This window comes from Callithrix jacchus, chromosome 12 (genome assembly GCF_049354715.1).
Source record: "Callithrix jacchus isolate 240 chromosome 12, calJac240_pri, whole genome shotgun sequence".
In the NCBI taxonomy this organism is placed as follows: domain Eukaryota; kingdom Metazoa; phylum Chordata; class Mammalia; order Primates; family Cebidae; genus Callithrix; species Callithrix jacchus.
In genome coordinates this window covers 67699404-67712212 of record NC_133513.1, presented here as the reverse complement: position 1 = coordinate 67712212, position 12809 = coordinate 67699404, and the positions used below count along the sequence as shown (strand labels likewise).

The 12809-nt window shown below is 40.3% G+C and overlaps 1 long non-coding RNA gene across 5 annotated transcripts in view; it reads right to left on the bottom strand.

Moving 5' to 3' along the window:
• The window catches only part of LOC118146328 (uncharacterized), a 200056-nt gene extending 189110 nt beyond the window's left edge, over window positions 1–10946 (bottom strand). For 4 of the 5 annotated variants that reach the window (XR_004732023.3, XR_013524961.1, XR_013524962.1 and 1 more), the window contains exons 1-3: window positions 7340–10946; window positions 5240–5364; window positions 2370–2478 (exon numbers count right to left, since the gene is read on the bottom strand). This is a non-coding gene — a long non-coding RNA (uncharacterized LOC118146328). The remainder of the gene's footprint in view (window positions 1–2369; window positions 2479–5239; window positions 5365–7339) is intronic. The other variant, XR_004732022.3, reaches the window with a different exon arrangement.
• Window positions 10947–12809: the final 1863 nt, after the last annotated feature.

The window sequence follows — 12809 nt, the reverse complement described above, 5'->3', positions numbered from 1 at the left end:
TGGAATGGGAGACTTATCTACAATAATTGCTTCCTTTTTCTAGAGCTTCATCATCAAGCAATATACAAGGCAGCAAATGCATCCTATCCTATGCTATCTTTAGGTCCCCCAAAGACTTGGCAGGAGGGGGATGGGCACAAAGCACTTTCTCTGGTTCTTCACCAGTCTCTGTCCTCAATTTCTTCTCCTGGCTGCCTGCTGCTCAAACCCAGTCTCCATGTAGGCAGGAAAATACTCCTGAGCCATTCCTTCCCAATCAGTGGTTTCCATGTGTCAAAAATTCCAGGGTCTTAAGCTTTTAGAGTTCAGTCTCTTGCAGCAAAAGTCTCAGCTTTGAAGAGAATTGTCTCTTTTAGGGATTTAAAAAAATAAATTCAGAAACTCAATTGACTTTCTTATCAATAATTTTAGGTTTTTCCCAAAGAAATAAGTTCCACTGGCATAATGAGGCGAGGGTTGTAAAGAAGTAAGGAAATTGTGAAAAATAAAAGTTACACAAAAAATCTCATTCTCTCTAAACTGTACGAGTTGCACACATTTGGGTAGAGTTTCTTTCAATATCTAAGACAGAGACCAGAGGCCCATAAAATAATTTGTATTTATGAAAACCAATCAATCATTTTTGGCTATTGTATTGAAAATGTACATATCAATAGTAAGATGTGATGAAGATATCTAAAACATAAAATATCTTCATTCTAAAAATTCTACTCCATTTAATATACCACTTGTTATATGACCTCAACTCAAAAGAATTCAAGATAGCACAATTATTTTCTCCTTCTTTTTCCAAAGAAAATATTTCAAAGGACCACAGTTAAGGTTTTCACACTGAATTTTAACAGCTCATGGCATTAGTCACCCCACCTAGGGATGCTGACAATTTGCTTCCTTGTTATTTTTTACACAGTTTAAAAGGAATACCTCCCATCTTGTCTTTTTCCCCCAAATCCAGAGACTACACACACACACACACACACACACACACACACACACACACAGGTTGAGTATCTCTTATCCAGAATGAATGCTTGGGACCAGAACTCTTTTGGATTTCAGATTTTTTTTTGTTGAGCATTCCTAATTCAAAAAAAAACCCAAATCTTAAATGGTCCAATAAGCACTTCCTTTGAGCATCATGTCAGCACCCAAAGTTTCAGATTTGGGAGCATTTCAAATTTTGAGTTTTGAGATATATATACATTATATATATATTATATATATAATCAAAACTTTACATATATAAAACCTCATATACAATTTTTATCTTTTGTGTAAGATATAAAAATATACTATATATAAATTTGTATCTTTAATAAGATATAAAATTTTATATACGAAATATATTTTACATAGATATATTTTTATATAAAATTCATATATATAAGATATAAAAATCTATCTTATACATATAAGAGTACATATTCAGTCTCTGAGGGAAGATTAAAGATGACATTTAGTCCAGGCACTGTGGCCCACACCTGTAATCCCAGCACTTTGGGAGCCCGAGGCAGGTGGATGGCCTGAGTTCAGGAGTTCGAGAGCAGTCTGGCCATCATAGTGAAACCCTGTCTCTACTAAAAATACAAAAATTAGCTGGGTGTGGTGGCACATGCCTGTAGTCCCAGCTACTCAGGAGGCTGAGGCAGGAGAATTGCTTAAACCCTTGGAGTTTGCAGTGAGCAGAGGTCAGGCCACTGCACTCCAGTCTGGGCGACAGAGCAAGACTCTGTCTCAAAAAGAAAAAAAAAAGAAAGAAATTATATTTAGTCTCCTAAATATCAGCATCAGGCAACAAAGGCATCAGCATCTCTATCAGTCTTACAGCCAAGTATCTGTAACATAGCATCCTGAAGTAAGAATGGAAACTGGACCCAAGGTGAGGAGGAAGAGAAGGAAGAGCAGGCACTTATATTTGCACAGCATCTCAGAGAGTACAATAAACTCTTCCTTTGATCTCATTTGACCCTGAAAACAACCTATGCAGTAAGTGAGGTAGACATTATTATCAGCCTTATCTGATAGTTCATGAAACTGATCCTCAGGAAGACTGCGTTCCATGCAAGGTCCCATAGCTAATAAGTGAACAGCTAGGACAACTACAAATCCAGATACTTTAATTCCAAATTCCAGACTCTTTTCATCAAAGCACAATAGCATCTCCCATTAAATGCACATAGATTTGGGAGCTGAAACAAGTCCCCTCTGAGACTATTTCTATCTACCAAAAATTTGTCCTTTTTTACATATCTATTGAAGGCTATGGCAGAGACTGCTATTACCCACTTATATGCCTATTTCTCCTCTTCTAGGAATTTCTAGTAATTTCTTCACCTTCCTAGATGAGACAATATGACTGAGTTACTCACAATCAATTGTGGGCATAAATGAAGCATGTCACTGTCATGCCTTGTTTCTATGATCACCATCAGCCATCAGTTTTCTCTAATCCAGATCCAGAGAAGCCATTGGAGAACACTAGATGGAAGGAATAAGGGACCCTGAGTGCATGGAGCAGCAGTAGCTTGTGACATGAGTGAAAAATAAACCTCGAATGTGAAAGCCTCCAACATGTGGGGGCTCTTTGCTACAGCATAAGTAATTTATCCTAACTGATACAAAGAGAAAAAAAAAATCATATTTTAGCATACCGAATGCAGTGACAACAATATTTTAAATGATAAAAAGAGGATGGAGGAAATTGTCTTCAGTTTTTAGTGTTCTCTTATATGACATGAAAAGTCTTAATGACTGACTGGTTTAGGAGAGGTCTAAGATGCCCCTTATACATTACCCAGTCTCAGGTAGCTCTGCATGGGAGTGTGAGAATGGACTAATGCACATACTTATGCCAGGATAACTTGTAATAACTAGGAAGTGACTGAAAGCCACATAAATGTATCCCTTTTAATCCATACTAAGTCTATCCCCCATTGCACTTTCTCTAAGACAGATAAAACAAACAAACAAACATATGGCTGTCCCTGTAACACCTAGCTTAATTGATTACAGTTAAAATATCTAGAAATTTCCCTAGGTGTGAATGTTTTAATAAAGCTCAGGCTGATGTCCAAAGCTAGCATGGTCCATGGCTTTTGGGTTAAATGCTCTACTCCTAAATTGCAGACTTCATTCAGGAAATCCTCAATTGGCTTCATGACCATTTTTGATGAAAAATAACCTGGGTTTTCAATGCTATCATCAGACACAACATAATGAAACCTCTTTTGGAAGTGGGTCCAATGATTTTCCCAGGTATCTCTCTCTCTCTCTCTCTCTCATTGTAACATAGTCTAGAAAATAGCAGTTATATTGAATTTTGTGGTCATCCCCAGAACGTAAGATTGTACATGAAGGTACCTAAGGTACATTGCCTATTGGCACCTAAAAGTTTCAAAGCAGGCACGTTAGCTAAAATTTGAAACTTTGAATTTTTAAACTACTTAAGTGTATTGTGAAATGGAAGAAGAGTTGAGATTATCCAGGTAGGTTAGAAACTGGGTGGTATTAATCTGGGAGAGCTCCTTAGGGAAGATGTGTAAATTGGGGCACTATAGGATAGTGGTTACGCTCCATGGAGGCAGGGACTTTGTTTTGTTCACTGTCATTTTCAGTGACCACAATACTGCTCAGTACACACCAAGTGCTTAATTCACATTTTTGGCTTGGACAGAAGGAAGGAAGGAAGGAATGAAGGAAGGAAGGAAGAAAGGAAGGAAGGAAGGAAGAAAGGAAGGAAGGAAGGGAGGGAGGGAGGGAGGGAGGGAGACAGACAGGAAGGAGGAAAGCAGGAGAGAAGGAAGGAGGGAGGAGGGGAAGAAAGGAAGAATGAAAGTAGGGAAGGAAAGAGGAAAGTAGTGAAGGAAGTGGGAGAGGAAGGGAGAGAGCATGGAAGTAAATAGGGGAAAGGGAGAAAGAGAGGGAGGGAGAGAGAGGAAAGAAAAAGAAAAAGGAAGGAAGGGAGGGAGGGAGGGAGGGAGGGAGGGAGGGAAGGTAAGGGAAGGAGGGAATTGGTTGGATAGAAGCAGGATGGTTGGCAGGAGGGGAAAAAGGAGGAAGAAAGGGAGGAGGAAAGGCAGGCCTTTGCACTAGGTAAGTGTGTTTCAGTTTCATCTGTAAAATAAGGATAAAAATAGTCCCTCATAAAATTGCTATGAGGATTAAATTAGGTAATACACACAAATAATTTATAATAAGGTCTGGTACTCAATGACTTAGTTATTACAATGAATATTTTCTCTTCATTTAGTTCTATGGGGCTATCATTCATAGCATCCAACAAGAGAGGATATCGTTACTGATTGGCACAGAGAGAAGGAAGCCGAACTAAGAATAATAGGAAATCTGCCAAGGGGCTGAAATCTCTATTCTGAAAATTCGTGAGAATTGGAAGATCTGGGATTTGATCTGCAGGCAAGAAGGTGCCCTGCAATGTGGCAGAAAGACCCATCTCAAGCCCCAACTGGGTAAACACAATCAATGACATCCTGCCAGGAACTTTTTGTGGTCTCATGTAAATTTAGGCTACCTGAATAAAAGATAAAAACTGTCATTTCCTCTCTCATCACGTAGCCTGATGATTTATCTATTCCTTTGAAAGAACCAAACTATTGCTTAAATGTTCCTGGTTATATACGTCAGTTGTGAAATATAAGAGAAGAACAGTGTAACATGATGGGATATTTTAGGATATTTACAGAGAGGAACACTAGAAAAAAATGAGAAATAATTAACTCAAGACAATGGGCAAGTCATTATAAATATTCCTAAGGCATTCTAGAGGGAAAAAGTGTAATGGACTGTTTAATCAACCCTGAACTCTGGGGGTGACTAGTTATAACTTAGGTGTTTTCCAATTAGCTAATACCAAACATTAATAAATGACCAGCTGCATTCATAACACAATGCTTCCATATACTTACAGGGAATTAGTGTAGCATCCTCTCAAAACTTTAAACTTAACTTGGAATACTCTTAGAAAATTCTACTTCTCAAAAGTTGTTATATCTTATTTATTTATCAAACCCATGATCTTCAAAGGTGTTACATCTTATTCACTTATCAAACCCATGATCTCACAAAAGCAATGTGAAAAATCACTATGGCAGTAACTGAGGGCTATTTTCACATATAGGCAAGTCATTGTGCTCAATAAATCCTTTAAAATGGGGACAAGGTTGAGGTCCAGACTTGTGAACTGTGTTCCACATAAAAGACTAATTTACAACTTGTCTCCTACCATTTGCAATCTGATCTTGCTCTGAAGGGCAGGGAGTGTCATAGTCAATACTATCCACATTGAAAGTCGCTGGTTAAATGGATGAACAGCAGAGAGCTTGGTGCTTCAGATGATGTTGTAGAGAACTGTTAAAAAAAAGCAAAAAACAAAAATGAAAAAACATCCTGCAGAATTATGAGGAGCAATGGCTTCCTCACTTGGGCTCAGCCTGAAGGCTCATCTCATGTCAAGGTCAGAACAAAAATTGACCTCATCTAGCACAGACCTTCCAGACCTAAGTCCTCCAGAACATAGAACACACACACAAAGTCTTAATGTGACCAAGTGGAAGGGAAAGATCAATTTCGTTAGTCCTATACTTCATCCAATCTCTGAAAAACCTACACTTTGGCTCATTTGTATCAACTATGCTAAGCCCTATTTTCTTTTCTTTTCTTTTCTTTTTTTTTTGAAACAGGGTCTCAGTCACCCAGTCTGGAGTATAGTGGTGCAATCTCAGCTTACTGCAACCTCCACCTCCCAGGTTCAAGTGACTCTCATTCCTCAACCTCCTGAGTAGCTGGAATTATAGGCATGCACCACCATTCCTATTTTCAAAGGAATCCTTCTAGAGTAACTGGGTATTATATTAGAAAAATCTTTATTTGTTTATCAGATGGGTCAATATTAATTAAAGATCAAAGTAAAATCATATCCACTCAAATCCTACTAACTAACAAGGATGAGGCATAGAGAAAAGAACTTGACCCATGAAGTCAGATAGATCTCCAGTAAGATCTCAACTTATTAGAAACTGGACCTGGAATAAATGCCTTGACTTCTGAGTTTCTTTAACTATAAATGGGACATAGAAGCTTCACCTTAAAAGGTAATTGTGAGAAACAGTATATATCAAGGGTTTGGCACAGTGTCAAAAAATAGTAGGGGCTCCATATATACTCCTATGCTATTACTATTGTTATGATCAACATAAAGATTTTCTGATAATTCATCCAAGAAAACATTAGTAGGTCTAAACTCCACTCTTAAAGACTCAAAACTTAGGTGTATGACTTAGATCAAGTTTGGTTGATTGATCTCAAAATAGCAGTTGTTTCTGAGCCTTCTGGGTGTGTCTTGTCTCCAGTACTCTTCTGGAAGCCAGGGTCTGTATTTTAACGTTCCTTGAATCTTCTGTGTCACTTCCCGCTCCTCTTCACATGCTATTGGTTGATTAATTCTAATCTCTGACATATGCTTCTTCTTATTTACTCATCACCTTTTTATCTACTCAGCACCTGTCTAAACGTAGCAAAAGAATTGTCCAGCAAAATAATGGAGGAGCCTGAGTTCCTCCACCTGTTAAAAAGAGTAACAACACTTCCTAATGACAATAATGGCAATTATAATAACACTTACGGAAAAATTTCAATGTCCTAGGTATTATACTAAGTGCTTTACAAACATGACTTCATTTCATCCTCCCAGCAACCTCATGAAGTAGCTATTGTTACCTCTCATTTTTAAAGAAAGAAGCAGAAGTACAAATAAAGTAACTTACCCAAGCAATAGGGTACTCTGACACATTGTGGATATGAACCCAGGATCCTGACCCAAGGCCATATCACCTCAGTATCTATAACCCTTCTGGTTTTTATGCACCAAACCAAAGCTTTAAAATTTACTTTGGAACGTCAAAGTCCTTGCATATAAACCTATTGCTAATAGGGAGATTTTGATTTGTTGATCTGTATACACATCTAATTAACCTTTCTCATTTTATCAACCAAACCCATCCATAACACACATTGCCTTTTAAAGTTACGAAACTGCACTAACTCATAAATATCCCGTTTCTTCAAATTGTACCGAGGACAGAGATTGCTTCCTGTTGAGAGGGTCAACTTATCCAATAGGTATGGTAGATGCAGTGCTCACATCCCACAATACTTTTACAGTGCCCACGAAAAGCATTTTAATTTCTTTTAAAATAAGAAAAAAATTAGCTGTCAGGTGAAAGGAAATATTGTCACATACAATATGAACACATTTGTCTGTATACCAATGTAGGCATCAAATATAATTATGCATTCATTTATCTTTGTGAAGAAGAAGGCCTACCATGGCAAAAGTGCCTAGGACCCCTGAAGTCTTAGTGTGGCTCAGCATGTTGCCTGTGCAGAGTTGATCAGATCTCTCTGTGCTGCTGGTGGATCTTCTCATAACACCATCCTTTGCTGCCCTTACTATCACGTTTCTGCTTTGTGTGACATCAGCTCTTCCCTGTGGATTTCAAGTGCAAAAGGGAGGTCTAGCTGGCAAAAATCCTAACAGCTGCTTTTTAGCATAAATAGCACAGAATGGAATGCTGGTGTTAGAGGGGTGGTTTCCTTCTCCCTTTCAGCATGATGAGGCAATGTGGCTGGATGGGATATCTAAACCACTCACCACATGAGGGTTTTCTGGCCACAGATCATCTTGCCACAGGAAAAGAGGCCACAGCAAAAGGATATTTCAGAGAGAACATTTTTGAAATGGCAGTAAAAACACATCTTAGCTGCTTAGCAAGAATGCTCTTAAGTTAGGTTTTTAAGAAATGTACCTGTCACCACCAATAATAATAATGACAAGCTCCCAGAAAGCCTGGAGGCCAAAGTCCTAGAAGAGAAGACTGTCCCCAAATGGAGCCCGCTTTGTGTCACTTCTTTCCCCTCCTCATGCCCATAATCTTGAGCTCTTTTTAGTGAGCTCAGATTCCAAATGTCTACCCAAAATACTTACAAAGTTTGAGGCAAGTTTCAGGTTAACACGAGGACTCAGGGAGGGGATCTATGTCATCTTGACCCCAGCTGAGCTGGGAACTCACTGAGACCTGTGGACTTTAACTTTTGTCACACTTGAACTTTAGTGACCTTTATCCCCATGTCTGGCCTGTGAGTTATGAATATGAAGCCTTCCTTTCAGCCTCTTGGTTTAAAGAAAGAGGAAGGAAACGGTCCATTGTTTTTCTAACTTGGCAGTTTCCTAGTATAAGATGGAAAATTAAGGATGGCCAGTGAAAGCAGCAGTCATCGCTATAGAAGGACATCCGGTGAGGCCCAGGCCTGCTCCAGATGGGCATCTGTTGACTGTGGGGCAATGGAGACAGGAATGAAAACAAGCTAAAGCAAGTTTCCTTAGCAAACGACCTGAATACTCACTATGGCCAGCTCTGTCCTCCAAAACCCAATGTACAGCCTGTCTATCCTGTGTCTGGAACCCAGGAAAAGAAAATCTCCTTAGATTTACCAAAGTGGGAAAATATACTAGAGCGGCAGTCTGCTCCAGCTCCAAGAGAGATTTTGTTGTACCCAGAATGCTGAAAGGGACAATAGCAACCACAATTTTTTTTTTAATAGTCTGTTCTGTCATCCACTAATGTGGTCAAAAATAGCTCTCAAGTTTGTCCAGCACAGTTTGACCTTCATAATTATGTGGGTGATTATGGGACCCCATTGGAGCTTTTAAAGATCTTTGTACATAAGGGGCCTTTAAACATTTTATTACAATAACAACAAGCTCATAAAAATCCCACACATTTCACATAGGCCTTTGATAACCCATCACACAATAATGGCCTGGAGTAACTAACAGCCTGTAATACAGTAATAAAGGTAGCTCAGCGGTAAAAGGTTTTGTCTCTTATTATCTCTGTCTGGAATCATCCAGTGCCTTAGAATAAAAAGAAAAAAACATACTAGTTTTGCCTTTAGATGAGCAAATTCCATGAGTCATCAGAAACAACCTCTTTCTTCTCTGGCTGCTTCTTCGTGCAGGCACGTCTGTCAGAGTGGAAGGCATGGACCAGGGCACAGGGACCAGGCCCCAACCCCAGTCTAGTAACCACCTGTCTATGGAGTCCAAGGTCCCTTCCTCTCTCTGTACCTTGGTTTCTCTTCTGCAAAGCCAGAAGTTTGGCCTAAAATCAGTGGAGTTCCATGTAAGTTCTCTAGGGTCTTCAGGTTGGGGAAAACCAAGCAGGGAGGTACCACCCACCTCCTCTCAATCAAAGCAGACCCATTTATATTTTACAGACAGGTTTATGAATTATGTTTCATTTGGGAAAAAAGTTTGAAAGCCATCATATGAGATGATCCCTCTAGGGCACCTTTCATATTGTGAATCTATGACTGCCAGCAGCCTACCTTGGGTGAGCTGCCCTTCAGGTTAAACAATTGCTCGAGAGTTGGAGGAATCTTTTCTAACCCATCAATATCCATTAATGAATGAAGTAGGGATGATTTTATCCTATTTAGTAGAAAGTCAAGTTCTGAAGAAACAGGATATAGAAGAGGTAAGTCTTGATATGGAAATCGAAGGAAAAAAGTGTGCAAAGATCAGAGGGGCATGAGTGGACCGTAACGCCTTGCCTTAGCACAGCAGGCCACAGTGGGCAGCTCAGCAGATGGTGATGGGTACCCGGGGACCCCAGAGAGGGCACTGGGCAACAGCAGAACCACAAACCTTCACTGACCACTGGCTCTGACATATGCCATCTTAGCCTTTACAAAGGAATAATCATGCCCCCATTTTCCAACTGCAGGAACTGAGGCTAAATCATGGTCCAAGATCATCAGGTAATCAATTCCAGAGTCAGAATCTCAGCACAAGGGAAGGAGAGAGGAACCAAAACAGGAGGAGAAAGAGAGGACAAGTTTTCAGGCCCTTGCTCTGATTTTGTTCCAGTCACATGGTAAGCTCTATAGTCAGTCAGTCAACTAATATTGCTTACATTTATACTGCAGGCTGGTGCTGAGAGAAAGGCAAACAGAAACAGTTCTTGGCCATTACCTCCGGGAGCTGATGGCTAGTATAAATGTGAATGAATTCCATTGGGGTAATTTAATGTTAATTAAAACTTCTTTCAAAGTTTCTGCATCGTAGGCTTACACACATGGATAGAACGTTTTGGCATATTTACCTTTATACAAGTTACTTAAACAGCCATAACAAACTCTGAGGGAGAAAGAGGGTGTGGAAGAAGGGGAGGAACTCATGAAGCAGTAATGGAAAATATAGAAGACACTTCCATTTTTTTCTTTTTAGAGTGATCGCCAATTTCTCTGAGTTTGTATGGCTATACAATACCTTCAACCAATTCTCAATTTCGGCCTTCCATTTCTATGATTATCCAAATACAACTGCATTACTTGTTATAAATTACAACTCTCTGTTCTGATGTTCTTTCCATTGAGAAGTTCTCTATATCCTAATTCCCCTCTAAAGTCATGAAGCCCCATTAAAAGTAAGCAATAAGCTACCTTTTGTAGACTGTGGGCCAGGCTCTTTGCTTTGTGTGAGTTTCCACACTGACCTTCAAAACAACACTGTGAGGTGGATATGCTTGTTACAGACTTGACAAATAAGGAAAATGAGCACTTTTCAGGGGTCAATACCTTACTCAAGCCCCACAGCCAGTAATCAGTGGCAACAGGCAGTTTGCCTTCAGCACCCATTTGGTTATCTCACTAGGAGAATGCTAAGGGACACTCTCCTAAAAGTGGCTCAGGCATCTTAGACTCAGCCCCCTATTCACCCACCACATGGCTTATGAGCAGAAAGGGGGCCAGATACACAGGGTACTCTGGGGTACAGACAGACAGACACAGAGTACAGAGGCCGCCCGCCCCTGAGAACAGACTGTATGGCTGGAGGCAGCCAGCCAGAGCTCATTGTCCTGGGGCGCTTCTGAAAGAAAGTCTTAAAATAGCATTTGCCTATCTAGAGACACACAGATATCTTGTGTGACTAAGCTCTGGAACTCCACAAATACCACTGAAATCTACACTCTGGAAAATGCAGAGGAGTCAGAAAGTCCATGTCTAGGCCTGGCTCTGTCTTCAACAAGCTCCACAACCTTAGCTGATAGTAATGGTAGACAGCACCTGGGCAAGGAGTACAATACAGGTGCCCAGTGCTGGGCTCAGTGCTTCCCATTCATGCTCTCTTGCATCTACTCTTCCCTAAAACCACACAAAAGATAGGCATGGTTATTGTGTTTCAGAGATGCCAGGTGACAAGTAAGTGGCTTGTCTATTTATTACACACACAGGAAGCAGCAATGTCAGGATTTATTCCAGCCATTTCCTTTTGCTGGGTCTCAGTTTATCCATCTATGCAGTAAGAAGTCTGGGCTTGATCATCTCAAATATCTATTTTTGGCTGGAGGCCATGGCTCATACCTGTAATCCAAGCACTTTGGGAGGCCAAGGTGGGCAGATCACCTGATGTCAGGAGTTGGAGACCAGCGTGGCCAACATGGCAAAACCTTGTCTCTACTAAAAGTACAAAAATTAGCTGGGCATGGTGGTGTGCACCTGTAATCCCAGCTACTCAGGAGGCTGAGGCAGAAGAATTGCTTGAACCCAGGAGGCGGAGGTTGCAGTGAGCTGAGATCGCACCTCTGCACTTCAGTCTAGGCGATGAGAGCAAAACTCCTTCTCAAAAAAAAAAAAGAAAAAGAAAAAGAAAAGAAAAAAAATTATGTTAAAAAATCTGTTTCAGCTCTAATATCTAGTCTCCTTCATTCTGTTGCAAAGCTCTGTTTGCACAGGCACAAAAGAAAGTGAGATATTTAATCTTCATCATCATGAATTTGCAGAAAACTATTGTACCACTCTCCCCTTTGCCTAACTTTGTCAGAATTGGCCAGAATCGACCAAACTCTAAGCAACACAGCTGTTTTTCCTGAAATTTCTAAACATTAGAGAGCGCTTGGCAAATTCACTATAAGATTAATCCCAATGGCAGAGATGATAATGAGAAAAAGATTGATGTTTAAACATATCTCCTTTTCTTATAATAAAATGATGCGACTCTTGCCTCATCCTGGCGGGTTAGCTAATGATTTATACGAGGAAGTGGTTTGGAATTAAGACCAACTTCATCTTCTTTCCACAGTGCTGACAGAGGTTAACACTGCCTCTGCCCCAAGTTCTAAATGCATTCACAATTTTTATTTATTTATTTATTTAGATGGTGTCTCACTCTGTTGCCCAGGTTGGAGTGCAGTGGCGCAATCTCAGCTCACTGTAACCTCTGCCTTCCAGGCTCAAGAGATTCTCCTGCCTCAGCCTCCTGAATAGCTAGGACTACAGGCACCCGTCACCATACCTGGCTAATTTTTAGTAGAGACGGGTTTTTGCCATGTTGTCCAGGCTGGTCTTGAATTCCTGACCTCAGGTGATCCACCTGTCTCCGCCTCCCAAAGTGCTGGGATTAGTTTTGAGCCACCATGCCCAGCCTGCATTCACAATTTTAAATCAACAAATCAACTAACAACAATCCCCAAACCAATAAACTTTCTCTAAGGCCTTAGTTTCCTTGGTTCTAAATATCTAATCCTGGATATCTTCAAGCTTTATGGTGCCACAGAATTAGCTGGGAACTTGCTAAAAAGGCTGAATTGTGGGCCTATCCCCTGAGAATGATCTCGCAGGCTGGGATGGAGCCCCAGCATCTGCCTTCTTAACCCTCCTCCTCCACCCTGATCAAGCAAATCTGACACTCATGGTTCCTGCACCATATATCTGAGAAATGCAGTCTGATCTTC